The 27,272-nt window shown below is 32.9% G+C and overlaps 1 protein-coding gene and 1 long non-coding RNA gene across 3 annotated transcripts in view; both read left to right on the top strand.

The window, feature by feature from the left end:
• LOC133188476 (calcitonin gene-related peptide type 1 receptor-like) overlaps window positions 1-27,272 on the top strand; it is a 74,844-nt gene that overhangs the window by 35,746 nt on the left and 11,826 nt on the right. The window lies entirely within an intron of this gene.
• LOC133188491 (uncharacterized) lies at window positions 205-14,994 on the top strand. Of its 2 annotated transcripts, none has more exons than XR_009721297.1 (3): window positions 205-265; window positions 6,225-6,638; window positions 14,438-14,994. It is a non-coding gene; the product is annotated as an uncharacterized LOC133188491 (long non-coding RNA). The 2 variants fall into 2 exon arrangements; XR_009721298.1 differs by lacking the exon at window positions 205-265 and adding an exon at window positions 2,836-2,899.

The raw sequence follows: 27,272 nt of genomic DNA, 5'->3' as shown, positions 1-27,272 counted from the left end.
TCATTTTTATTGACATGCACTCATTATTGCATTGGGGCAATTTTGAGAGAATATGTAAATATAGCTGTGATGATTCATGAATATGATGCGACTTCTACTAATTTAAGTTACAGTAATTAATTTTTTTTTCCTATTTATCATGGAATTCATGCATGTTTTAAAACTTACATGTATATTATAATACATTTCAGGTAGAAACATTGATTTTGGATGAGAAATTATTAATGTTCATGGCTACTCAGAACACGGCAGGGAGAAGTTTATGGTATGAATGCAATTATATAATATTCATTTAATAGTGAAAAGCTACGTCAGGAAAAAAACAAACACTACCTGAAGTTCTAATGATCTGTGTTCATGATGATGTGTTTGTGTATCAGCATGATCTGTATACCTTTTCCTGTCATGAACATGATGAATCAGTACTGTTTTACATGTAATACCTTAATGACAGTCTTTCGGTCCAAGACCGGCAAATATTTGGGAGGATCAATGAATTCAAAATTAAGTCTGTATGTTATCAGTTAATTGTGCCAGTATCATAAAAAAAAATTAAAGGTTCAGTTTAAAAGACAAAGAACTTCACCAATAATAGTCCAGATAAAAAGTAAAATAAAATTATCTAAATAGGATTAAAAAAAAAAAAAGATGTTTGCAACTGACTGTCATACCAATAATTTTCATCATTTAGCTATTTTCCATTTTTATAAACATGTACAGGACAGATAATTAACACTATAACACCATTGGCTATTGTTGTGGTCGGGGCATACCATGTAATATATTAAACAAAATAATACGAACTACTATAAATTCTCTTTTATGATGTGCACACTTTTATTTTCAGCAAAACAAAAAAAAAAGACAAAGAAGGAGGGGTACACACTATACAATCATGTTTTTATTGGGGTATAATTCAACCACTGAAATTTAAAATGAAGAGATTTACTTCCATTCAGGGATTTTTAAAAAGATTTTCCAACTGCAGAGAATACAATTATGTTATATGGAATTATGATTGAACATTTACAATATTTATAAATCCTTCAAAATGTTTCTGTCATCAAGGGTGTCATAGAGACATAAATAATAGAGATTTATGTAGCATGTGTAGCTGTTTGAAATCTTGCAAATTTTCTAACTCCCTCCCGTGATTCTAACATGAGGCACTGGAAAATGTAGGGAAAAGTCATTTTTGTTTTTTGGAATATGGTATTAATCGTGCATAAATTACTGAAGCTAACATTGGCAGTATGTAAAACTGGATCTATTCATTCTTTATGAAAACTCGATCACTGGTCTGAGGCCACATTCCTATAGGATTAATTAGGGGCAATTAAAATAAAAAAAATCAAAAACTTCAACAGGTTTTATGATTCTTCCCCTCAAAGTAATAAAAAATGTAATCACACTAGATGACTTTGCTCACTTATCTACATTATCAATAGAAAGGCCAGAGTAGCTACATTTTATATACATGTATATATATCGGTATACAATATATACTTTAAAAGCAGATTGAATTATATTCCTTTATTTCGACAGTTGTTTGTCGTTAACATTATCATCAGAATTAAATCCCCACATGAAATTTTACTTTACAATACATGTATAATGAGTCGGGTTACATTCGTAACAAAGAAATTTAATGCCCACAAAACCTTCTTGGATTCAAATCAACAAAATTTTATCCCCACGAAAATTTGTGCTTCGATCTACAGTATATAACCAACACTTTAATGTGAGTAAAACGTACAGCAGATGCATTTAGTATTTTTAAGTGCAGTGACTGGAAAGGCACAGTAATTCCAGACCAAACTCAAGTTTACTTATTATTTAGTATTTAGGAACAAGTTATTTGTAAGTGTATCAAAAATAATAAGACAAGACATTTAAATATACAACAAAAAATATAAAGGGCCTCATAGTCTTTCAGAGGGACTCTATTAATTAATGTTTGATATCGATTGGCAGACTCTGTAAACCTGAGTGAACAATTATGTTAAGAGAAGTTTGTTAATAAAGAGAATCTAGATCTGTTACCACTTAACCAGATTATTAAAATTTAATTTAAAAGGTAAACATGTTGTTGATAGTGAAGAAGTCTGTGTGCCAAGAATATAATATGTTATTTCAAATGAGCAAGAAATGTCATCATCTGACAGTGTGTATTACTTAGATTGCATAAATTAAGTTTTCTTTATATATTTTGTGATGGAATTAGAAGAAATCTGAAAGATTGTAACCCCCCCCCCCCAATTTTTTACCCTCCATGATTATTTTAATTTCAGTTTTCACATACAAATTAATAACACTGTAGTATATACTGCACACCAAAAGAGCTCTGATTTTATGGAGATAGAGACTTATTTGCCCTCCAGGGAAATCCTAACAGTCTGTTACTGAATTTCAATTAATGCAAGCATTCTTAACAATTGAATGAGAAAATCATATTGTATAAAGGTATAAATAATGAGCTAATCAGATCTATTTTATTTTCTTGAATTTCAACATGTTCAACATAGCTAGGGTACATGGCATATTTACACCCTAAGAAAAATATTCAAAGACATTAAAGTATTGATGAACAGAAATCTCTACACATTTACTTGAGTGAGAAAGCATGTAAATAAAGTGTTCAATTTATTTATCTTGGAATAAAAACATTTTTGATTTAGTGTATAGATCATGATAGAGGGTCCTTAACAGTCCTTGGTCTTGATTCTAATCGGGATCGGTATTCAACTTAACTTTTACTTTCATTTTAATCATGCGAATGTGAATTTGACAGCTGACAAGAATATGTATGAACTGGTTGTGAAACTTTGGTGAGAATGTACAGTATGAGATATGTACATTTAATGTCCTCTACACAAGGAGGGTTTTATTCCAATTAAATGTAAGTTACTGCAGATTAAATTTGGACCACATTCACACGGAGAATTTAAGGGGGAACAGGGCCTTGAGCTGAAAAAAATCTAGTCAATGAATTTTTTTCATATTTTGTATATTTTTAACTTAATATGTCCTACACATTTTAAAAGTAATTCTGCGTTCAGATTTCTTGACTTATTTAAGTGATATCGCCATACAAAAATCGCTCCTCACAGTGTCTGTAAATAGTTTTGGTTCTTCGTCTTTACGGGTCCATAACTAAGTCTAAAATGGAAATTTTTAAGCACAAACAAGAAATATGTATAAGGACATGCATCTCTTCAAGTATTCAGAATATATATAGAATTAAAATTCTTTAAGCATTTTTGCTATTTTACAATGTATATGGATTGGATGAATACTTTTCAAGACATCTTCAACGATGAAAAATTCATTTGGGAAATAATTCTGTCAATAAATATTTGAAGATTTACGATTGAACTGAAGTCCTTCTTCATTGTACCGTAATCAACTGTAGCAATATCGTAAGGTGAAGATAATTACCTCATTATCACAGTGGACAGAATTGAACAATACATAAGCGTGGTAAAAACGCTTCATCTTTACATTTTCCGAGTACGGGAAAAACAACTGTGACGTCACAGGAAAACTTATACAACCGAAATGAAATATTAATTCAGAGAATCTTTGCTACTAAACACGTAAAAATTATTTTTGTAGTTCCTGCTTCAAAAAATACATCACGATGCCTTGATTGTGATCTGTTATCATAGACCTAATGCTTTAGGTATATGGTTTCTATGTTTTTAAACTGACTAAGTCTTACCAGGTAACCAACATATACCTGCATGATCTCATTGCACTGAGAGATCATATATGACATCACTGACTCGTTAGACTGTAGCATAAAGAAATAGATGGGTGGATCGATCAATTTCACAATTTTTAAATATTTACACGATCATTTAAAACTCTTAATTATTTTACATTAAATGTTTAAGCTTAACAAGTTGAACAAAAATTACACAAAAAAATGCTGATTTTAACAACGTTTAGCACCTACATTAACAGTAACTAAGGGGATGACAAATCCCATTGCCCAATGCCCATGACTAGTGAATTTTAAGGGTGGGCAAGTGAAATTTTATCAACCACTTGCCCGTGGGCAAGTGACTTTAAAAAATTAAATCCATATGTACCAGTAAGTCATAGAAATAGAGCTAGACACAGGGGCTTGCATGATCTACTCATTATTTGTCTTCCTATTTTTTGAAATATATATAAATATATACAGTATTAGATTATGGTCATGATGGTGGGGCAAGCAAAAATTCAGGTAGGGCAATTAAATTTTGACTGTGCACCTCAGACAAGTGCCTAAAAAATCTATTTGTCAGCCCTTTTGACTATGATGCAGTCAAATCAATCATGTGACATGTGTCCTGTCCCCCCTTAATGCGAATAATGCAAATTAATTTACTGTACATTAAATTTCTTTGCATTAACTCCATGTGAACACCAAGCAAAGCTATAATTAGAATTAAATTTTGATACATGCTTAACTATAGCACAGTTAAGTCGCATGCCATATGTTGGTGGTCAGGTACATTATTTACATGATTAGATATAATGAAACAAATGATATTATGACCTTAAGTTGAAAATACACTATTTTATAAATAATTATATTTTGTATTTCCTATCCTATACATACTACCGGTACATGATTAGATATATTATGTACATGTAAATATATTGATGATGCTTTTTCAATGGATAGTAATTATTCATTTTTATTCCTACATTAATTTATTCTGGTGTGACAGGTCAACAGAGGATGCTTTCTCCTCCTAGGCACCTGATCCCACCTCTGGGATTTCCAGGGGGTCCTTGTTTTATCCAGGCTCTCACAGATTTGTATTTTTTATAGATTGTTTGAGATTGATCACTGTTCATTATACATGTATTTAACTTTTTTTTATTCACATGTATATCCCTTTGAACTCAAAATTAAAGACACCACAGAGGCTGATGCATCTGTTTCATATTTGAATATTTTACTAGATAAAGACATTAATGGCAAAGTAACAACTAAACTTTATTATAAACTTTCATTTTTCTATAATTATTAACTTACCTTACTTATGTAGCATTATCACCTGCATATGGAGTTTATGTCTCCCATTTGATTCAAAGGGCAAGAGCATGTGTACTATGTACAAACAATTACTAAAATGGGGCAAGCTATTGGCAAATAAGTTGTATAGCCAAGGTATACAGGTATAGGTATAGCCAACATTTTGCAAATTCTATGTTTGCAGGGTTTGACACTAAGGCATGTCCAACTGACCCAGTCTAGTAAATGAGTGGTCCGGTCGTGTCAAATGTTCGTGATCTAGACCGACTAGTTGTGTGAATAAAATAATGTTATCTCACATTTCAGTCTTTCAAATAAATGTTCTATAAACTTTTTAAACAATATTTTTTAATTTTCTGATTGTAAACACAGCCATCGCTCTGAAAAAGAAAACTTCACAGCATGACACAGTTAATCCTTATTTTTATCCTGGCTGTAATAGACAATTTGCGATCGAAACTAGCTTCATTCAGTATCAATTGGTATGAAAATTATTGAATAATATATATCAAAAAATATATTCTTTAATTTATTTATATTTACGGTAATAATTTTTTAAAGTTCCTTGCATGTTCTTTAAAGCCAGCCCTATAATATTTGCATGTTCTGTTTAACCCGACTCAATGGGCTGCGACCTATGGAAAAGTCTGACAAAATGTATTATCTTAATACATGCGAGAGATAGTATTGTTTCGAACTTTTTTCACTAAAATACCAGGTTATAAAAAAAAAAAAAATTAAGTTTGGTCGGGGCTTAAGTGTTTTTACGGTCAGTGCTAGTCAAAATTATGGGAAGTAGCCCGACTTGTATAGTAGTCATAAAAGAAAATGTCAAACCCTGGTTTGATACAATGACCTTGTTAACAAATATAGTTTACACATAAGTCAAATGTTTACTGATGTTTTTCATACAGAAAGTGTTAGGCCATTATTTTTATACTGAATTGTCAACAGATTTATCCATTCTCCCTATTATGACAAGGAGCTCACAGCAGGTGTAACCAGTTGACAGGGTATGCTTATTCCTCCATGGCAACTGATCCCACCTCTGATGTTTTAAAGATCTATGTTTGCTATGCTCACAATTAGTAATGTTTCAATGCACCTTTGAGCTTAAATACTGTTTGTAATCTTCATATTTCAGTAAAGGTCTGCAAAATTCTAATAGATGGGAAACAATTTGTCTTTTCAGTTATGAACATTTCTTATCAACAAACCCTGTAAGAAGAAGGACCTCTGTTCTACAGCTTGTGGTGGATCATAGAACACATGATATCAACCAAGTTTAAAGGAAGCATAGATAGCCACAATAGAAAGATTTAAGGATTGTGAGAAACCAAATATGACACAATTCAGAATAAAGTCCATGGGAGTGTGAGAAAAAAGAATAGTAGAGTGTAATCCTAAGGACTGTCTTCAGACTTCCACAAAGTCAGAAAAATACTGTTGAACTCATGAGTGAGTGAGTGACAAAATTAACAAAACTCATGATTCTCAAAAATTCAAGAAAGATGTGTGAGTTGAGACTAAGACGGATTTTAGGAGTTTTGATGACAAAGAATCAACCATTGGAAATATGGCTATTTGAACTTGGATCTCATTATTGGTAAGTAAATTAAACATTTATATTAATTAGTTATATTGATTGTTAATGACCTAGCAATTTTAATTACTACCATTTAATTTTAACTAATTTTTACATGTAGCTTCTCACATTGATTTTTTTTTTTTAAATACATGTACATATATTTTTAATTTTCATGAAAGCTAACGGACAAGGTGCATGTGTGACTTAACACCCCCCCCCCCTTTTCCAGTTTTTAGCTCACCTGAGCTGAAAGCTCAAGTTAGCTTTTCTGATCACACATTGTCCAGCGTCTGTCCGTCCAACTGTAAACTTTTCACATTTTCAACTTCTTCTCAAGAACCAAGTACAGGGCCAATGTTAAGCAAAGTTGATACAAAGCATTCCTGGGTAAAGGGGATTCTAAATTTTAAAATGAAGGGCCAAGTTTCCTTCCAAGGGGAGATAATCAAGAAATGCAAAAATAGGTTAGGGCCATTGAAACATCTTCTTTCAAGAAGCAACGAGCCAGAAAAGCTGAAACTTATATGTAGGCTTTCTGAGGTAGTGTAGATTGTAAATTATTCAAATCTTGCCCCTGCGGGGCATGATGGGGCCACAAATTAGGGGATGAAAATTTTACAATGAAATATATAGGAAAAATCCTCAGATATCTTCTTCTCAAGAACCACTGTGGCAGAAAAGCTGAAACTTATATAAATGCTTCCTACAGAATATTAGATTATAAATTGTTCAGATCATGGCCCCGCGGGTGGAGGGTGGGACCACAATAGGGAATGGATGTTTTACATTGAAAATATTATAGGAAAAACATCTTTAAAAATCTTCTTCTCAAGACTACTGGACTATTAAGAGGGTTGTCCCTAAGTATTGAAAAAAGCAGGGAATATATAAAAAGTAGAACAGTCAGGGGCATGATGGAATCAAGTTATTTTTTAAAATAACTTTTTTAGGTTACTTCACTTATTTATTACTAAACAAAGAAATAACTCATTTGAGTTAATTCTTAAAACATAGAATGCCTATCAATTTTGCCAAAAAACATCAATTTTTTTGAGTTTGCTGCAGATTTAAGATGATGTAAGACTGAGAAAGTTGTAAATATATGTACTTCTATTAATATACTCAACAGACTTCATATCTCCTGAGCAGATATGATGATATTTATCAAAATATATATAACTTCCGCCAATTTTGCCAAAAGTAAGACTAATTTTCCTAAAATCCTTGGATATTACTGTACAATCTCTTAGTATGTCTTACATTTTTTGTGCAAAGCTGTAGATTTTTGTGCAAGAGTTCTAAAGTGAGGTTGGTTAAGGTTTAAATAACTGAAATAAGTTATGATTTGTTGAATTTCAACTTGTTAAATCTTAAAGATAGATTACTTTTACTGTCATGAACCTTTTCCATCTACTTAATAACCCAAGTACAGCATGAATAAAGCTTTTCAGATACCAGTAGGTTTAAAATAATGAATAGTAAAGTATCAATAACTGGAATAAGTTGTATTTTTTTCAGCTTAAATTAGAGGGATTGACCCACTAAAATACCAGTTTTTTTTATAACTTGCGTATAAGTCGGATAATGAGTTTTGGACCAAAGTTTAACTCCCAAAAAACCGACTTATAGGCGAGTATATACGGTATATAGGAAAAATTTTAAATATCTTCTTCTCAAGAAATACTGTACTAGAAAAGATCAAAATTAGATGAAAGCTTTCTTAGGTAGCGTAGGTTTTAAATTGTTCAGATCATGGCCCCTGGGGGTAGGGTGTGGCCACAATAGGGATTACGTTGGATAAATCTTTAAAATGCTTAATTCTTCTCAAGAACAACAAAGCCACGATGAAACATAATAATGTAAGAAGCAACCTATGGTAGTGTAGATTCATTTTTTATTAAATGATGGCCCCTATATATAGGGTTGGGCCACAAAAGACAACAAAATTTTACATAGGAGTACATGTATATGGGGGAAAAAATCTGTGGCAGAACAGAAGGCCAAAGTGACTAATAGGTGAGTGTTGTTGCCCATGGGCCTCCTGTTTTGTTATCAGCAACTAGCTTTTTTTTGAGTCTTATCTCATAAATGCTTTCTCATTCAAAACTTACACAAAGTCTAGAGTAAATATTCATTTAATTAAAAATAGGGATGAGTATCAAAATGCAAAAAAAATTAATCATGACAATATTTTGATTGATTAATTGATTGTTTGTTGTTTAACGTCCCTCTCGAGAACTTTTCACTCATATTGAGATGCCACCACTTGCCGGTGGAGGGCTACAAATTTTGACCTATACTCGGCACTCTGGGCCATTGAGCAGTGAGGGTTCTTTTCCGTGCCAGCACCTACTGCGACACGGGACCTCGGTTTATACGGTCTCATCCGAAGGACCGGTCTCCACGTCCCGCAGTGGGATTTGAACCCGCAACGTAAGGATCAACTCCTTACTCCGCGACTCTAGAGCAGATGCTCTAACCACTGTGCCACGCGGGCGACGACAATATTTTGACTTGTGTTTTATGATATATATTGATGCATATCACTTAATTTTTACTTTTGTTCTACCTGTTCTATAGCATATTAAAAAAAATTCCTAGAAGTTTCCACTGTAAAATTGTTAAGAATAAATGTATTCTTCAATCATTATGAAATATGGTTTGTTTATAAATATAATTTATCATGTTTATAGAATCAGTAATCCAAAATTCTATATCTCAAAAAAAAAAATTACATTTAAATTGAAAACAAAAAAAGTAAAGATAATTAAGATTGCCTTTAACTGGTAACCAACTTCAGTTGAAAGGTATCTCCATATACTGGTGTAACAATTAATACACCCCTAATTAAGAGACTATGTGCGACAAATAAAGGACATATAAATTTTATGAATTTATAATTGCAATAAAATCAGGAGATATTTTTAGATAAAATCTGTTGAAAGCAAGTTTACGTGTCAGTTAATCATGTTAATTGTGTAAGTTTAATCATGTTAATTGTGTAAGTTTAACTGATAAGAGGGATATGTTTAAGACACCAAGTTGACAACATATTTAAAAAAATGGTGAATGAATTCTAGCAATGGACAGACTTTCTACAGCACAGTGTATATATAATATAAACAGTGTATATATTTTATATATTTATGACACATCATGTACATGTACTAAGATCAATATTTTCATGATGTACATTTTAAAATTAATGAATATACTACTGTTCCAGAGTCTCCAAAATATTTGTACACCATATTATGTAATTATTTTAGTCCCCTAGCTACCAGTGAAACTGGAGGGGACTACCAAGTTTCTCCTTTATCTGTCTTTCAGTCTGTCTGTCAGTCTTTGTCACTTGGTTTTCTGGATTTTTTTTTTTTCTAAACTATGGGCATTGGTGGCATATTTCTGTCCCCTACATGCAAGATAAATTATGTTAACATGCAACATAATTATGTAGATATGTGACTTTATTTATGCCAACATGCAAAATAATTATGTTGACATGCAAGTTACCAACTTCTCGAGAGAATCTAATTTTAATGTTGGTAAACTTACTTACGCACGCCATTATATGACATCATGCAAGCAAGATGTAACAGAATTATGTTGACAAGCAACTTATTTATGTTTACATGCAAGATAATTATGTAGACATGCGACTTATTTATGTCAACATACATGATAATTATGTTAACATGCAACTTATTTATGTCAACATGCAAGATATTATGCTGACATGCGAGTTAATTATGTCAACATGTGAGATATGTTTGTTGACATGCAACTTATTATCTTGCATGCATATGTTGACATATATAATTATTTTGCATGTTTAAATATAACTCGCATGTTGACATAAATAAGTTGCATGTTGACATGAATAAGTCACATGTTGACATAAATAAGTTGCATGTTAACATAATCATCTTGCGTGTAAAATATATAACTATCATGTTGACATAAATAAGTCGCATGTTGACAAATATAAGTTGCATGTTAACATTATTATCTTGCATGTTGAGATAAATAAGTCGCATGTCTACATATTTATCTCACATGTTAACATAATTATTTTGCATGTTGACATAGATAAATCGCATGTCTACATAATTATGCTTCATGTTAACATAATTTATCTTGCATGTAGGGGGCAGAAATATGCCACCAAATAAACACTCGCAGATCTATACGTGTATTTATGTAACTGGGTTTTCCCATGAATGATGAAAACACTGGTCAGTTTGTAATTTAGGGTTCTTTAATTCTGATGTGGATACTATTTTATAGATATATAATTCAGCCCAAATTGTGGACCTAGGCTGCATACATAGGTGTTACCGCTACTTTATCTAAACCATATCTGGACTGTGATCAGGTCTTATAGTCCAGTCAGAAATATATAATATCTAATTAGACAAGATCCCAGCACTTTGGCTTGTGGCTGGATTCAAAGTGAATTTTAAAAGAACAAAGAGTAACTCACTAAGGAATGTGACCTCAATGACCGACCAATAAAATCTCTGCAAAACAAGAATAGCCAATCGACTATTCCTAACCTCTAAACTGGTTCTCATATATACTAATGAATAAACTAGAGAGTTCTAACTATGAAAAGATAACTCTAAATCTAAAATAAGTATTACCATACAATATGTGCAGTAAGGTTAGTAAATGTAATTATCAAATGGAGTTTAAGTTTATATTTATTTATTTATGGCAATGTGTTCATTTATTAAACTATTTTATATTCAATTTATTTACAGTTTAAAATATAACATATAACCCATTACTACATTTAGCTGATTTTTAGGTCACCTGAGTCACTCATTGACCTATTGCTATCCGTTCTCGTCCGTCGGCGTGGGTCGTGCGTTAACATTTGAACATTTTTAGCTTCTTCTCTGAAACCGCTTAACCAATTTCAACCAAATTTGGCATATAGCATCTATGGGTGAAGGGGAACAAAAATTGTGAATTTCATGGTCCCTGCCCCCCTGGGGCCTGAGGGGTGGGGCTAAAACCACCAAAAATAATGCAATCTTTAAAAATCTTCTTCTTTACTCCTGGACATCAAGCAGTCAAATTGTTGGCATCATTGTAATAAGCATTGAGCCCTCTACCAAAATTGTGAAATTCATGGCCCCAGGGTCAAGGGTTCTGGCCCCAGGGTGGGGCTATATAGATCATATAGTGAAAGTGCATTATTTCTTTGAAAATCTTCTTCTCTGCTCCTGGGTATTAAATAAGGTAACTAAGTACATAGTTATGATGAGCAAGAGTGCCTCTTCCAGAATTGTGAAATTCATGGCCCCAGGGTCAGGGGTTCTGGTGTTAGGGCGGGGCTCTATTGATTATATAGTGAAAATGCATTAATTCTTTGAAAATCTTCTTCTCTGCTCCTGGGTATTAAATAGAGTAACTAAGTACATAGTTATGATGAGCAAGAGTGCCTCTTTCAAAATTGTAAAATTCATGGCCCCAGGGTCATGGGTTCTGGCCCCAGGGTGGGGCTATATAGAGCATATAGTGAAAGTGCATTATTTCTTTGAAAATCTTCTTCTCTGCTCCTGGGTATTAAATAAGGTAACTAAGTACATAGTTATGATGAGCAAGAGTGCCTCTTCCAAAATTGTGAAATTCATGGCCCCCGGGTTAGGGGTTCTGGTGTAAGGGCGGGGCTCTATTGATTATATAGTGAAAATGCATTAATTCTTTGAAAATCTTCTTCTCTGCTCCTGGGTATTAAATAAAGTAACTAAGTACATAGTTATGATGAGCAAGAGTGCCTCTTCCAAAATTGTGAATGTCATGGCCCCAGGGTCAGGGGTTCTGGTGTTAGGGCGGGGCTCTATCAACTATATAGTGAAAATGCATTAATTCTTTGAAAATCTTCTCCTCTGCTCCTGGGCATTAAGGTGATAAACTAAGTACATAGTTATGATGAGGAGGTGGGCCCCTTCCAGAATTGTGAAAGCCATGGCCCCTGGGTCAGGGGTTCTGGTGTTAGGGCAGGGCTCTATTGATTATATAGTGAAAATGCATTAATTCTTTGAAAATCTTCTTCTCTGCTCCTGGGTATTATTTAAACAAACTAAGTGCATGGTTATGATGCATAAGGATGCCTTTTCAAAAATTGTGAATTTCATGGCCCCAGTGTCAGGGGTTCTGCTGTTAGGGTGGGGCTCTATTGATTATATAGTGAAAATGCATTGATTCTTTGAAAATCTTCTTCTCTGCTACTGGAGATTATTTAAACAAACTAAGTGCATGGTTATGATGCATAAGGATGCCTTTTTAAAAATTGTGAATTTCATGGCCCCAGGGTCAGAGGTTCCGGTGTTAGGGCGGGGCTCTATTGATTATATAGTGAAAATGCATTGATTCTATGAAAATCTTCTTCTTTGCTTCTGGAGATTATTTAAACAAACTAAGTGCATGATTATGATAGACAAGGATGCCTCTTCCAAAATTTTTAAATACATGGCCTCAGTTTTTGGGGTTCTTGAGGAGGGGGGGGGGGGAGGGGGGCTCTATTGATTATATAGTGAAAATGCATTAATTCTATTAATTAATCATTAACTAATCCTCTATGCTCCTTAGTGTTGAGCTGATAAATAAATTGCTTAGCTTTGATGAAGATGGGAGCTTCGAACAGAATTTTTAAATCTTGTGGTCCTAGGGTCAGGGGTTCTGGCATAACGAGGAAGGGGGGGGGGGGGAGGCTTTTGATAATATAGTGGAAAAGTGTTAATTCTTTGAAGTCCATAGTTATGATGACGAGGGTAACTCTTCCAAATTTGTAAATTTCTTGACCTTTGGTCTTGGGTTCTGGTGTTAGGGTAAGGCTTTGTTGAATCTGTAGTGAAAATGCATTGTACCTGTGAAATTCTTCTCTGCTTCTGGGCATATCGAAAGCAAACTGTGTAAAAGTTTAAATGATATAAGTAAGCGTATTTCTACCAGATTTTTGAACATCTGGACAATTCGTCTAAGCATTCTGGTCCTGGGCAGGGCTCTATTAATTTGTATTCTACTGAGAGAAGTTATTCCCCTTTTCCATTCATCACTGTAAATAATGTTTTTGAAAGGTTAATAGAATAAGATAATTATGCAAGAATGTTTATTGTATAATTCAAAAAGTACTTTCTTAGTTTTAATAATCAGGTAGACCTGTAAGTAATAGATAAATAAAAACGAGACAAAAATAACTTATCTTATTAAAAGTTCTTCAAAGACCATAAGAGAGGTCAATGCTAGAGGTCTTAATATGGGTTTAAAAATAGTACAGAAGCACTAATAGTTTGTTAATAGTCTGCATGGTGATAATATTAAGTGGAGGACAGATTAGAACTTAAGTTATGAGTAGATACTGAATACTAGACTAATTATTTTGTTGATCCTGATTTTCCTACTTCTCTTACTTTAGGGCAACAAAGCTTCATCCCTCAGTGTATTTAACTTCTAAATTGTTGTATTATACTCAGGTGACCGTTAAGGACCTTGGGCCTCTTGTTAGTATATGTGAGTGTACCTTGATAATCAAGTTACAGATCAAGTTTGCACTTCATTCCACTTTGTTGATTTTTGACAGAATTATAGCCTTTTTAATTTTTAAGGGGAACCAGATTACACTTGCCATTAACTCCAAATTCAAATAATATACTGTTATATATATATATATATATATATATATATATATATATATATATATATATATATATATATATATATATATATGCAGGAAGCATTTGATGATTTGAAGTGCTTTTTTTAAACATGCATGATTAAATGATCATTTAAATTTAATTTCAATATAGATGCATGCATGATGGTGAGCTGAAGAAGAAAACCATGACAAAAGAAAGTTCCTAGTGTTCATCATGCAGCCATTTTGAATGCCCAACTGAGAGAGCCAGCCAGTGTGAAAAATTATTTCTTGGAAGTTAAACAAAATCTGCTGTGAATTAAAGCTTTAAAAGTACATTTAAAAACATTCTGATTCATCTATAAGTGAGACTAGATTGCCTTTGACAGTTGCCAGTGGAATTCGGATCTGAATTGTACCAGTATTAATAAATTGAAGTGATTTGCCTTAAAATTACATTTGTATATGGTGTACATTAATTACTTCAAGGAGATATAATACACCTGTTTAAACAATGAGGTCCATAGCTAAAAAAACATGGATTTGGAATTTAGCTCACCTTATCCAAAGGCTCAATTGCACAATTCTGATAAAAAGAAGTCTCTGGTATCCAACAATGCAACATTTATATGTTTGACCGTTTGTCCTCCATTAACTTTTAACATTTTCTTTTTTTTTTCTAACATTTGGTCAATGTAAACCACATTTGGTACAATGTATCTCTGCTTAAAAGGAATAAAGCATATTCAAATAAAGGTGCTGAATCCTTTTTCAAGGGGAGATAATGAAGAAACATGAAAAATGGGATAATGTCATTAAAAATCTTTCATTTTAAGGTATTCAATGTATAATGAAGGAATGTTGAGCAGTTTTGAATCATTTTAAACTAGTTAAATATGTATTGCTAGATAATGATGAACGTAAAATGAACCAAATTCACATGACTGATAACATATTAGAAACTGACCATTTTGTACCGTAAACATTTTCAAGAGTTATCTGCCCTTGATGCAAAGAAGAAAATTCAAATTTTGTCAATATATCTGTAGCAGATGACTTATTTTATTTCATATTTTAATAAGGAGAGAGTTTATGCATATTTTCACAAGAGATTTGTATGAAGTTCAAATTACTTTTTAGAATATCTAAACAAAACATGCGCTGCCCATAGACTTCATTGTAAAATTCAAGGTGCAATTACATGTAATTGGACAATAATCAAAATTTTGTAAATTCCTTTGGTGGTGTACTTTTATTTAATAACATCTTCAAATGCTAACTTGATTAAAAACACTGGACAATTCATTTATTAGGTACAGAATATGGTCATTATACATTGAATACCTTAAGAACAACTTGGTCATATAAGACAAATGTTATCCAAGAGTTTTCTTAATGAACATAGGTTCAAGTTTTTTTCATTGTCCGTAAGGTGAGGATAGAGCTGCAGAGGGGTTAAAAGTTTTGCATGAAAATATGTAAAAGTGAAAAACTAGCAGGGTGACATAAAGCAAATTCATATGCCAACATTACAACATCATTATGATAGAGATTTAATTTTGTTCAAATTATAAACATTGGGGTTAGGTAAGGGCTAAAAGTAGGGTTTTCATTTTGCATGTATCTATGTGTCAATATTTAATTTTGTTTAAATTATGGACATTGGGATTAGAAAAGGACTAAAATTAGGGTTTAAATTTTACATGTATACAGGTGTCAACATTTTTCATGGGAATATGGAGGGAAAAATCTTTAAAAACAATCTTTTTAAGAGCAATAGACACAAAATGACTCAGGCAAGCATTTTGGCTTTTGGCATCTTCAGATTTCATTCTTACAATTTTAGGAACTTAAAAGTACACCCTATTTTGAAGAAACACAGCGAGTTTGATTTTTTTAAAATAATAAATGATTTTAATGGAAAAAGATGAATTAAGCCTATAGTCATAAAGGTCCAGTTTTCCTTTTGAAGTATTTATAAGGGGTTTTACCTATTTAAGAAGTAATTTGAATTTGTACTTGGTTGTATATGGCATACATCCATATCTATGTAACTGTTACAGTATATTATATGCAAATATTGTTCAGAATTAGTCGACTTATTAATGAAATTATTTGTTAAGATTAAAGTGGGCCTTCTGGTCAGGTGGTTTTTTATTTTGCAATTACTTTTTCATCATTTTTTTTTAAATCAAATTTGAAAATATGTAAAGAGATAAGGCTTTATTCACTATTTATATTTCAAATCTCAGTCTATTTTATTATTTGATCTACTAGCCTAGCCCGTCTTCTTTAATGTGCTAAAATATTCTCATTACATAAATGAATTAATAAAGTAAATTCATATTCATTTTATCAAATATCTATGTATGTTTGATTGTGTCGGTCAAAAGTTTTTTAGAACTTGTAACCAAGCTTAAAAAATTTTTTGTTTGCACATGCAATATCCGGTAACATGCCTCAAATTTTGACCAAAATTTGCCACACTCTTCCTGCGACCGCCCTACGTTCAACGAAGGAATCAGTGAAAATGTTATGCACCCCCTCCCCCGCTCCACGTTTTGGGTACTTATATGAGAATCCACCTCCCCCCCCCCCTTTTTTCCAAAATTCCCGCTTTGCATGATATTGATGGAAGGGGTTAAGAAAAATAATATATTATTTAATAAGGCTGGATACAGGTGTGATTGAACCAGGGCTTTAGAGCAAACCCCATTAAAGAAATTTTGGAAATACTTAAGAAACCAGTTTTTCTTGATTATTTCTTTCTTCTGTGGAGATCTGTTCATAAATCCACGAAACCTCTTTTCACTAAATTAATTTTCATGCTACAGGAGTTGAAGTGTCTTGATTTTATTCCTTATTCCTTATTAATAATTCATCATTTATTTATTCAAAATGAAAATTAAAAAAATGATAATTACAAGTTTCAGTGCCCCCCCCCCCCGCCCCCTAAAAAACAAAAAGTTCAACGAATGAACGCATTAACTGAAGATGGGTATTAAATTGTTGTCCTTCCTCTTTGAAATGTGTTCTATAGAATGCAGTCATCAAGATCATAATGGTATCTAAGAAATTTTATCGATGTAGATAACCACTACAACGTTGACTAGTGCAATTTTAATGTGTATCATGGTCTATACCTATAATATATGTTTTACAAGATTGGCGATATCGTGTTGCATTTTTGAACTTCACAGAAATTCTCTTTTTTTGTGACCATGGCAACTTCATTCACTGAAATAAAAAAGCGAAACAAAGAACTGAGTGTATCTTAGCGTACGCTACTTGTATTCCAAGTTTTATTTAAATCGGACAAAACTGTAAGAGGAGAAGCAATTTGAAAAAATACAAGTAGATCAGACAGTTGAAAGTCCAGACTTACAAATAACGGACACTACCATTGCATTTATTAAGATCTTTTTATCAAATAAAATCGAAAAGTAGAGCTTAAAACTAATTAATGCATGCTTTGTTTTGATAGCATCAGTCACTTCTCTTCAAAGGAAGTACATGTATTACATCTCGATTTATTTGTATTTCTGGGAAGTTTTTTAATATTCAGGAAAAAAAAACTGCTCGCCCGGACCGGAGACGTAAAACAAAGTATTAATGTGCCTTATGAAATGAGCTTGTCAGTCCAGTAGCGTTGTCCTATATACATGTATTATAGATTTTAGCAAGAGTGAGTATCTGAGGGCTCGGAAATACAACATCGTTATTTTGGTGTATTATACTTTCATGTAAATTACTGGAATTTGATTCGTCGAGAAACATTTGTTAAAAAATACCGTTACCCTCTGAATGATGAAACCGCGCCTTCCAGATAGAATTTAACAACAGTCATCATTGCTTTATTTGTATTTGTATAAAACATTCAGAATAATATAATATAGAATAAAATAATAAATACTTCATGTAGTAGCTATAGAGGGTAACATTTGAAAATTTACAATGTTACCCTCAACTATATACATGCAGTATTTATATAATATGATGTCCACGGATACTAGAATCAAAGATGTCACTTTTTTCGTTTATGCGGTATAATGACGGATCAAAATTATTCGTCCCTGGCACTTGTTTTACTTTGTACTGTATCTGTTAACAATAGTCTCAAGAAGTTCTTCAAAAGCGCGTGTGTAAACACGACAAGTTATGTGAATTGCTGTTTAATTTTAACAATTTCCCATACATGTATATTATACTTTCATGCAAATTAATTGAATCTGATTCGTCGAGAAACATTTGTTAAAAAACACTATTACCCGCTGAATAATGGAGCCACGCCCTCCAGCGTAGCAACAGTTAACATTGCTTGACGACGGGTGTTATTCCAAAAAAAAAATATTGACTGCGCAGAATTCATGCGCGCAAGGTTCACTGTAATATGTATTTGAATAAAACATTCAGTATAATATAATAAATACTGGTTTTCTTGGGGTGAAAATTTGAAATGTTACACTCAACTACATGCAGTATTTATATAATATCTAATACCTTTCATCAATGAAATATTCAAAGAAAATGATGAGATTTCCAGAGAGCAGTAGGCCTACGTCAAGCAAATGGCCTTCAAAGATCTATCAATTCTGTGAAGACTGTGTGTTTTATCCGTGAACAATTTCTCTGTTTTAATATTTCTAAAATGTTTTATTACATAAAATAGATTTTATATAAAAAGTGAGAAAAAATCTGCTCAAAGTCCTATATTCACTTCCCTCGTGGTGAGCAGAAAAAAAGGTCTTATACACGTGTTTGTTGTACTTGTAATCAATATGTACATAAAAAAAGCCGCTGGCTAATGAACGAAGCAATGTAGAGGTAATATAGCGGTAATGTAATCTTTTTTGTAGTGGTAATGAGTATGTAGCAGTAATGAAAATTTTGAAAATGTAGCGGTAATGATATGCACCCTCCAAAACATATGACTCGATCTACATCCCCCCCCCCCACTCCACCCGGGCAATTTGGCCGACCTATTTCAATACAAACCCCCTTTGATATTTTTTTTTATTTGTAACAACTTAAGTTTTAAAACTTTTAATTTTATTTTATTATTTAAAGATTGGAGTTATTATTTACGGATTTGAATTAATTCTAATATTACACCAAATTTGTCTTCTTAAAAAAAATTATCCCAGGAACGTGTGTCGGTAGTAGTCGATGTTAGGGCCGGTACACACGGTAAGGCTTGTCTTATAAGTCTAAAACCTTACATTTTGCAGGACGGACGTAGCGTCCACACGCTAAGGCATGACTTACAAGATTATAAACAGCATTTCCATAAATTCCACGTGTTTTTGAGGCGTAAACAGTGCACATCATTAAAATAGAAGTATAGATTACTTGCTAGGACTTTGAAATAATTTTTCAGACTAGTGCAATCACACTTCTTGAAAAAGAGGAGGTTGAACAAAAGCATTTGCGGATATTTGCATTATCTTATTCGAATATACTTAAAGTTCCCTTTAATCTACCCACGTGTTTGATAAAAAAAATAGATTGAAATTTGTGTGAGTGGATTTCATTATTATAAGGCAAGTCTTACCGTGTGTACCGGTCTTTAATGATAATGAAAAGTATTACATGTATGACGAGAATAAGTAGATATACATGTAAAAGGCTTTATTCGAATTGAACAGTCTCGTATTTTTTTATACCGAACAATCAATCATTTAAGACGACAATAGTACTAAGATATACATGTACTCCTAAGAGCAAGCCTATTTCCCGAGGCGAAGTCAGCAAGATTTCAGTTCCCCAAGAGCATTTTTTACAGATTCCATTCTGTATTCATAATGTGTACATTTTAATTTAAAATTTCCAGTAAATTTATCATTTCAAATATAACTCGTTTCATTCATCTTTGATTTTCTCTGTAACAGAGATTTTTTTAGCAAGACAATTGCATCATAAATAAATTATAAAGTAATCACGCTATAAAGAGAGAGACCCCCCCCCGGTGTTTTAAGGGGGCCGACTGGGGTTTTCATTGCGCAATACTTCGCGCAGCATATATAGTAAAATAAGGCGTATTTCTTTATAAAATAGATGCTCTTGAAATTTTAAACATAGTAAATTGAGAATCTCACAATCATTTTTATTATTTTTTATGTAAATCTGTGGTATCTGTCATGTTTTAATGTACTCCAGAAAAACAGGAAAATATCATGATTTTTGAGATGCCCCCCCCCCCCCTCTGGAAACCAGATAGTAGAATTTTGTGTTTCTTGCATAAAATGTACAATATAGTATTACCCATCAAATAATATAATTTGGCAAAAAGTCTATAGTAGCATTTGTATAATTTGCTCCGAAGTGCGAAAAAATTGTATTTCTCTATATAATCCAATAGTAAATGTACCTGTATTTTGAGATGATCCCTACAAAATTACCAGACGGTAGATTTTCACTAAACTTGGCATGTATACTGAAGTCAATGTAAGGTTCATATGGAATAAAATTAAAGAGTTTCTCTATAATAGTTTTTTTTCACACAATAAAACCCCAGTCGGCTCCCTTAAATAATTAAAATACGAAAGAAAAAATACACAAAAATGCAATATGCAGAAAATAACACTTATTATAGTACACTATTTTATAGTAAAGGTTAGCCAGACAAGGTGGTTGGACTCTTCGTTGACAAATTCCCGATTGCAGCTTGTTGTAGAATGCACTGGATGTGACAACATTTGAGAACTGAGTTTTTCAAACTCGATCTCCTCCCCTTCAGACAGGATAAGTGTTGGTCGTCCAAGAAGTATGTTCATCTTCTGGCATAGACCGAATACAGGTAGTTCAGCTTCCAGGTGAACATTGAATGAGTCTGATAAAGAGTTCCACCATATGTTTTACTGATTCACTAGGACCGAACAAGATACTGTTGCATGTGAAAAAAAAAACATTTGTAGTGGAGGGTTTTGACACAATAAGTTGCAAATGAATATAAGGTTATGACCTGAATTTTGTTAATAAAACTTAGTTCATCTCGAACACACGCTAATCTAAGACGCTCCGTCTTATTCAAATAAAACAATGACCTACATATATAGCCGTAATTGCGTAGCCCATGCTTAGAGCTATTAACTAATGATAGCGGGCGAAATCGCAATGTTATGAAGGTTCATCCTTTAAAGTGACATAGTGTCGTTCATTGGCACATATTGTCGTTGACATAATGTGCCGATATAATAGTTATGCCTTATTTTTCTTCTGCTGAACGAGTGACATTGTGAGTAGTTACAATTTTGCACAATGACGCAGCAGGCTACGATGTGTGCCATGATGTGTGCCTTAAATTATCAATTAATTGATAAATAGTAAAAATAATTTTAATTGCAATCAGTGATTATCATCATGTAAACTCTGATGTTGAGGACGGCAATATGTGTCACAAGGTTCTGCACACTTTGTCGCCTTCGACAGTGCGTGCAGGTATATTTTTTCCCTGGGCGACAATTTGTACCGGTGGGCGAAAATATGTGCCAAAGCTCAATTCTTTATATACTGTCGCCAGCGCCAATATATGCAAAGGCAACAATATGTGCCGCTACAGGTCTCTCTTGGCCCATTTAAATCTTATAGGTTATAACCAGTTTCCAAAAACATTCTTCAGAAAACTGCTATATGGTCTTTTACTTATAATTTATAATGCTTATTTCCTTGAAACTACGTATGTGAGTATTTCTAAAAAGTTAAAAAAAAAAAAAAAAAATAAAAATAACAAATAAATAAAACATTATGATAGATAATTGAAAGTGAAAACAATTACTGATTAGGGGCCCGTTTCATCAAAAGTCGTAAATTTAAGGCTTAAGTTAGGTGTACTTCTGGGGTTTACGCCAAAATTTAGTCGGAAGTAATTTGCGTTTCACGAAGTGGCGTAAGTCTAGTCGTAAACGATACGCTTAATCTCAGGACTAAGTCCTTTACAACGCTGCATTGCACATGCGCAAAAAACATACATGCGTATTGTGTACAATGTCTGTAGAACAACACACATATACATTATCTTAAATGAAAACTTACGTGGATTTTTAGAGACCTTCTAGAAAACATGCAACTTATATCTAATTATCATAAAATATTAACTACCTACAACATACCACCTGATTAAACTACAAAATTAAAGGTCTGAAAAAAGAAATAAATGTTCTTGCAAATGTATTAATTTTGGAATATAGACATATAAATTTTGGAGTATCTACATTCCCCCCCCCCCTGGATTTTGACAAAGGAAGAGAGGAAGAGACAGAGATCTAGAGAGCGTAGGGGGGGGGGGGGGAATAATCCGTTACAATTTTATGTACTTGTAACTGGGCATATGATGGACTACTAAATAGATAAGAATCAATAAAATATTACAAAATATGCATTATTATGAAAAAATAAAGATTTTTTCCCATTTCTTCTATGACAGTACCTTGTATGTCATTCCGTTTGTTCCTAAAAAAAATTGTAGTATTTATTTTTTTTAATGCGGATTCTTTTTAATTTTCCCGATAAAGAAAGGCAAGTACCATCGATATTTTTGAAAATTTCAGAAATCTATCATACATTGTTTAAACACTAATATATTGTCATACATGGGCGTAATAATTGTAAAATTACAGTCATTTCCGAGTCAAGTGTCTCTTACAGCTGATTTTCAAAAGCTTTCGAGTGACTTTGTTGCCCCTAGTCCCTATGGTAAAATCCTCTTTAATTTGTATACAATATCAGGATATATTGACTTTCAATTATATTTACGAAATCACCCGGAATCTTTTTGTCTTTTGAACGTTAACAACTTTTTTCTGGACGCAGGCGGGTCCGTGATTTTTTTTTTCAAGGGAGGGGGAGGGTAGGTCATCAGTAAACAAAAATTCCATCCGAAAAACTTGTTGACAAGCTAAATATCATAATTTTCTTTCCCAAAACTGAAAATCTTATTTCAGGGGGGGTGGGGGGGTCCCTTCGTCCTTCCCTTCAATTCTTAAACTTGATAAATATGGCTCTTCTTACCAACCTAATAACTTAACTTTTTAACAGGGGTCCAAGGTCATTTTCATTTTTTACTTTCTTTAGTCTCAGATTTGTATACCTGAAAAATTCCGCAAATTGCGGCGAAGAGGACTGGACCCTCTCCATGACCTCCCTAGATCCACGCATGTGGACGGGGAGTAAATAAGAAATGGTGTTTTTGAGCACGATAAAGTTTTTAAAAAGCCTACTTGCATGGTTTTACGATAAGTTAAAAAATATTTTTTTAAATATAGGCATTAACCAAACTTAAAGAAGATACAACTGTAACTGTGCTTTCTTTTTTCTTTTTTTTTTTTTTAAAAATGTTGGGGGAAATAGCTTTTTTTTTTTTCAAAATAAACATTTTAATAGGTTTCTTTTCAGTGAATGACACAAAATGTATATACAATACCTCGTACTCAAAATACAACAATCAAATGTGTATAAATGCAGAATTATCAAAACTTACGAGATGGTGTAAAAATGAATCCCTGTTAATAAGACAATCTTTTACGAAGAAAGAGCCATAGCTGCCTCTCCGACGACACAACTGCACGGCCAGGAACACGTTAAGTTCCTAGACAGTACCGTTGTCAGAAACCTTTTAAAGTTAAGCACTGAAACTGGTTCGTTGTCATGAACATACAGGTGAGGTTATGGTAAAATCTGTCCGGTGTCATGATTTGAGAAGGCAGACTGTGAGAAGTTTTTCATTTTTCAAGTTAAATTATCTATAACAATGTCTGAAATTACAATGGGAAACAGGGCTGACACCCTTTTTGGTGTTGTATGAATTTCAGCCGTTAAAAAGAAGTAATAAAAGAAGAGTTTGCGTTGGCGACATTAACCCAGTTGAAATCACTTGTGGATTTGATTTATTTTCCTACTGAGATGTTATATTTTTCGTATATAGAAATTATAATATACACACCAATTGGTGCAGACAGTATCAAGACATGTTGTAAGCCTTTACAGAAAAATGAGAACAAATTAAAACTGAAAATTTTGATTTATTTCATTTTTTGTCCGTTGTCATGACAAGATACGAAAATTCAGTCCGTTGTCGCTACTGTACTTTATACACTACGAAGGACGATCTTATGTTGTTTTAGGTATTGTTAAGCATGCCATCAAAAAGAGGAGTGTGACAGTACATATTGTCGTTTTATACATATTGTCGTCGGCGACGAAATGTACCTACCCTGACTTCACTTATCGTCGTCCATCAGTACATATTGTCGCCGTCGACAATTTGTACCGAGACGAGCCTTTTCTTCCTCCTACGTAATGAAATACAAAATGTACAGTCAAGCATGGGCACGTTTTATCGTCGGCGACAATATGTACTGTGAACATTTGCACATTTTGTCGCCGATATATTGTAATGAATATTTACTAAGGCTGGCTGAAATTAATTCTACGTTTAACGTCACCTATAAACTTCAAAACCTACGAGGGCGGGAGTAAAAAATTAAACAAACAGAATATTCAAACAAATGAGTCGTTACTCATCTACATGAATTAAAATACTGTAAGTATTTGTAATCATGTACAGACTCTTGATTAAATAATCATTTCAGTAAACCTGTATCTTTAAATGATAGACCTCATAGAGGGCCCAAGTATTGTCTATCTCTATGGAATGTAGTTTTTAGGTGCTAAAAGTAAGAGCAAACTCGAACAGAAACATTAAAAAATGTGGATTTGTTTGTTTTTTCAAAGTGCCAATTTCTCTGAAACCTACGCGCGCGGGTGACGTTAAACATAGAATTAACTTTGGACAGCCTAAGGTCGTGAAGAGAGACACAGAGAGAGAGAGATTGACGCACATACACAGAGAAAGAGAGAGAGAGAGAGAGACAGATAGACAGTTAGACAGACAGAAGGATAGACAAAGTGTTTGGCTGATAAATAAGTAAACAAGTTGTATTCAGCATTACTCGCAATACTGTAGGGAGAAATGGTGTTGCTCAGAAAATTGTGTCCAGCATTGGTTTACATGACTATGATATGTTAAAATACCGTAGATCCTGAGATATCTGAAAAATCAGTCTATTCTTTTTTCTCGTTATGTATAAATGGACATAAGATTGAAAGTTATTTGTTCAGTAGTAATGTTATCTGGAATTCATTTTTTTTTTTTTTTGCTTAATTCTCATACGAGTACCGATATAATTGGTGTAGGGGTTGACTTTTTAGCTCACCTGAGCTGATAGCTCTAGTGAGCTTTTCTGATCACATTTTGTGTCGTCCGTCTGTTTGTCGGTAAACTTTTCACATTTTCAGCTTCTTCTCAGGAACTACTGGCCAATTTCAACCAAACTTGCCAGAAAGCAAACGTGGATAGAGGGAGTCACGTTTGTTCCAATTTATGGTCATGCCCTCTTTCAAGGAAGTATAGTTAAGAATTAATGTAAATTTAGTGACATCTTTAAATAATATTCTCAAATATCATTGTGTCAGAAAAGTTGAAACTTTTGTGAAAGCTTTATTATAAAGTGTAGATTCATTTTTATTCAGAACATATCTGTAGAGGGTGGGGCTACAATAGGTGATCAAAGTTTAAATAGAATATTTAAGAATAACTCTTTCAAAATTTTCTTCTCAAGAACTTCTGGATCAGAAGAAATTATACTTATGTGAAAGTACATAGTGTACTTTTAATTTTGTAGATTCTGGCACGAAAAAGATCCCACACTTCTCAATGGCCCTGAGTTCCAAAAATAGGTCTAAATTTTTGGCCCTCCACCGGCAAGTTGTGATGTCTCCTTATGAGGAAAAATTTCCTAGAGGGATATTAAAACAACAAACAAACAAAAACAAATTCAATTTTGTTCAAATCATGACCCCCATGGGTAGGGTGGGGGCATAATTGATGATAAAAGTTTAACATTTGGAATATACGGTATACAGAAATTCTTTAAAAATCTGCTCAATAACCAAAGGCGGACCTAGCACCGGGCATACTAGCTAGGATGCAGGTTTCTTAAGAGAAAATGAATTGAAAATTAAAACATCGAAGAATAGTTAGCACGTTCGTGAAAGCTGCTTTAATACGACCCCTAGATCCAATATTATCTGTAATATGATTTGTATTCTTTTAAATTAAGCATATATTTGATCATTTCTGTTCCATTTTATTGATTTACTTGCATATTAAGAAAAATGACACCGGACCAGATAAACTTAACATGTACTGACAACGGACTTTTTGCTTATAAATTGCGATTTCTTAAAACATGTTAGCTACAAAAGGCTGTCAGTTGCCGAATACATTTAAAATGAAGTTTCTCTTCATATTTTAAAATAAAAATACCATTTCGATGAATTAAATATAAGAAATATATAATTTTCCAGCTCACGACCATGCCCTCACACATGTGCATGTGATCGCCAACCAAAACTCCTCAAAATGTATTAAGGATATCAAATACATAAATCTTTGTATGGAATATTGAATGTTGTATCTGTTTCCCAAAATTAAAATTTATTCTTAGAATTTGTCCAAAACGTTAAAATTTAGGCATTATGTATAAATTCTTGTATCTTTTGCATGACACCGGACGTGTTCCTGGCCGTGAACCGACTCAAGAATTTAAAAGGAAGTCACCTGTTTCTATTTATAGATATACCTTTTCAATTCAAGATCAAAAGTTCTATGTAATATGGTTTGAGTATTATTATATTTTCATAGTTGCGAGTATGTCAAATGACATTCATTTAATATGTTCAATACTCTAATTCTGAGACAAAAGATTAAGAAAATCAATAAAAATAAAACAAGTAGCTATGAATTTACAAAATTTAAAGCTATATATGGCGTATCTGAGCTAAAAAAAAAAATAAAATAAAAATACGAGATTGAGTGAAGATATAGAGGATATTCAATGTTTTGTAGATGAATATGGAATTTATTTCACGAGTGGGACAGGATTTTTTGATATTTTCACGAGTGCGAGGAACGAGTGAAAATATAAAAAAATTCTGTCTCACGAGTGAAA

Source organism: Saccostrea echinata, unplaced genomic scaffold (assembly GCF_033153115.1).
Source record: "Saccostrea echinata isolate AGI-Se365-2 ecotype Australia unplaced genomic scaffold, CSIRO_AGI_Sech_v1 ptg000016l, whole genome shotgun sequence".
Classification (NCBI taxonomy): Eukaryota; Metazoa; Mollusca; class Bivalvia; order Ostreida; family Ostreidae; genus Saccostrea; species Saccostrea echinata.
The sequence above is the reverse complement of the archived record's forward strand: the minus strand, read 5'-3'. Positions and strand labels throughout refer to the sequence as shown.